The following is a 3,324-nucleotide window of genomic DNA, read 5'->3' as shown; positions in this document are numbered from 1 at the left end:
AAAGTTTATGATAAGAAGAACACAACCAAAAGAAAGAAGTATATTGTTACCTTGCACAAAGGGGTGTTTTATTCAAATATGTGATGGTATTGGCAAGATATTGAAGAACCATCAACATTCATCTCCCTGACGGTACGACATTCTTGGGATGACCTCTGCTCACCCTAACGTGTGGCCTTCGGTGCAAACACCACGGAAAAGAAATTATGTATGCATACGATTTCTGATGTCCAAGAGCACCATGGCAGCTGTTGCGTGAGGAAGCAAAAGATGAAAAGAGAGAGGGGGGAGGGAGAGGAAGGAACATGGGATGAGAGAAGGGGGCAGTGGGGGAGAGGGAGAGAGGGGAGGAGGAGGAGAGAAAGGGACAGGGAGGAACATGGGAGGAGAGAAGGGGGCAGTGGGGGAGAGGGAGAGAGAGAGGGGAGAAGGAGGAGAGAAGGGAGCAGGGAGGGAGAGGAGAGGGAGAAAGGAGGGAGGAGGAAGAGAGAACAAAGGTTTTTCTTTTGGGGGTTTTTTTTTTGTTGAAAAATTGGACTTTTAGTGCTTGTAGGATTTAAAAAAGATCAAAAAATGATTTTTTGATATGTATATATGTTGGGGGAAAGTTTTAAGTTAAAAAAAAGTATAAATCACTTTTTTGAAAAAAAGTCAAATTTTGGCTCTTAGTGACCCACGTTTTTGCTGATGTGGCCACACCTCTTTACTCCCTTCACTTTCAAAAAGCTACAGAGAGAAGGTGACCCCCTAGGTCCACATCCTACATGTATCTAAAAAAAAAACTAGAAAAGCCTACTCAAAACTAGCTTCTTGAATATCCTTATCCTCTTAACCTTACACAACATTAGCCTTAATCCCTAAAAAATAGGATTCCTTACAAGGTCTATGCAAGGTTCATATTTCTCCTAATGAAAGTCATTAATATGACTGGAAACACTGGCTGACTCCTTCATGTGAAGGTTAAACAGTTTTTGCATCATGAAAACCTTATTACTTGCCGTATCCTTTTCATAGGTGTTGCACAACTTTTGCCATACAGCATAGGCAGATTCACATTCTACCACTGAAAAGTACACTGACTGAGCAAGGTGAAATCTAATAGTAGATCTTCATAGCTCATCAAGCTCCTCCCACTGAAACTGAGTCAAATTCATCTCTTCAGTCCGTGTCGCATAAATAATAGACAATTTTTGTTTCTTTTGGACAAGCACATCTTGCATTTGATTCTTCCAAAGCTGAAAATTAGTGCCATCAAACTTCTTTGTGTCATAAATGTCATGGTCTTTGCTAGTAGACATGGTGACAAAACTATCAAAAGATTATGGAAAAATTTTGGCACAGTCTCCTTTATATTTGGGACTATGTCAACCAAATTACGAGACAAAATGACCAAGTATGTCACTCACAAAGCATAGAAGAGAGCAATGCCTCTCAAAATCACACTGTATAGAGACCAAATGAAGCGCATAAATAGTCAAAGTGACCATAGACCGCCAACTCGGCGTCAAAAGCACCTATACCACTCTATACATGTCCTATGGCGAGGCCTCATAAGGGATGCTCTAGCTACCTGTATCACCGAAGGTATCTCCATATTTGAGAACACCCCTGCTCAATGAAAACCTCACGCTATTGACCCTCAACAATGTAGGTTATGTAGCAAAAACGTATAGCCAAGTCTCAGAAATGGCTATTTTCCGGACGAAGTCTCAGAAATGGCCGGGACTGCCGCACTAGCCAAAAGATGCTCCACAAAAGCGTACAATGGCAGTATCCACAAAGACGTACAAGTCTGTCAAGCCGTTCAAACAGGCGTCAAAAGCATGTGCATGCAACTAAACATCCCTGCGGGGAGTCAATCCGCTCTCAAAAGAGCTCAAACACTCTCAAAAGTGTCAACATATGCACGTACGCATAAACAACTGCTCCCAATGGAACCATAATATTGCAAGCTCTGAAACCTGTAGCTTGTGAGTCGATGCCAATGTCATAAGCCCGAAGCCGAAAGCGAGGTCAAGAAGCACAAAGAAAGCTAACCAAGCCGCTCTATGTACCTGTACTTGTAGTCGAAGAAGACAATGTTGTCAAGCTCCCACTCTATGTGTGTGTATGAGGCCACTCCGAAACACTCCGGAATGAGCCGTGGCTCTCGTAGATGGAAGAGACTGCAAGAATGGTACCTATAACTGGCTATGGAAGCAATGCAGCACAAACTATCACAAAAGGGCTGAAAATTTCAGCTCTTGAACCGTAGCTCGAATGGGGTTTTTGATGGCTCGAATGGTTCCGAAAGGGGGGTAAAACTCCAGGACACCTTTTGGAAACGCTCTCGAGAAGCTAAACTTGCCAATGGTGAAATCGGAATCCTGTTTGCACTCTTGAAAGTGCACGCGTGCGGAAACAATTTCGAGAATGAAACCGTTCTGATACCAGATGAAGGGGAGGAGCTGGGAGCACAATGGAAGAAGAATACGCACGCACTCACTCACACATACACACCACCATAGCCACACATAGAGGTTGAAGGGGGAGAGCCAACGTACTGTGTGTCCATTTTCTTTCTTCTCTTATCTTATGCACTAAGGCACAATACACATTGTACCTAGTGTTAGTGGCTCACACAAGTGTATAGCTATACACTTAGGGTTAGTGGTAGTTAGTGATGGGCGGTCGGCCGCATGGCCATTAAACCTAACACCAACAGCTCATTGGTTCTAGAAAGGGCATGCTCAACTTCTTTGTCTCACTACCTACCAATAATAGTAGGTACCTACCGAGAATATCTTAATAGGTTCAATGTGATTCCCTCTCTAAGGACCCTCATCCACTCTAGACATGCAATGCGCCTGATAAAAATGGCTAAAATCAATGAACCTTTTTAGGATGGATGCAACTGCTCATGAATTCTAATAATCACATGCTCATCTTGGCTAAATCACCTTCAACTCCCAAAATGTCTCAGCAAGCTCAAGGATGTTTCATTTGTGAGATGAAGTGTGGGGAGCAAGGACATGGCTATCGTTCTTGCCCCAAGAGAAATGCCCACAATGAGACTCCTAGAGCTTCCACTACTGAGGCTCCAAAAGAGGATGCTCATTTCAAAGGATCACCTCTCTCTTATGCTTGGGAAAAATTTAGGGAGCATGAAGCCCTTATCTTGTTTGACCCTGGCTCTACTCACAACTTCATATCAACGGAGTTGGCCACCATGTTGGGCATTGAAGCTTTTGAGATGGGAGATACTATAACTGTTGATATAGCTTTCAACAGACAACAAGCCTCCGTTATTCCTTTGATTAGGAAGTTGAGGCTTCATGTCCAAAT

The sequence above is a fragment of the Adiantum capillus-veneris genome, chromosome 15 (genome assembly GCF_014529385.1).
Source record: "Adiantum capillus-veneris isolate H3 chromosome 15, ASM1452938v2, whole genome shotgun sequence".
Classification (NCBI taxonomy): Eukaryota; Viridiplantae; Streptophyta; class Polypodiopsida; order Polypodiales; family Pteridaceae; genus Adiantum; species Adiantum capillus-veneris.
Note: the sequence above shows the minus strand (reverse complement) of the source record.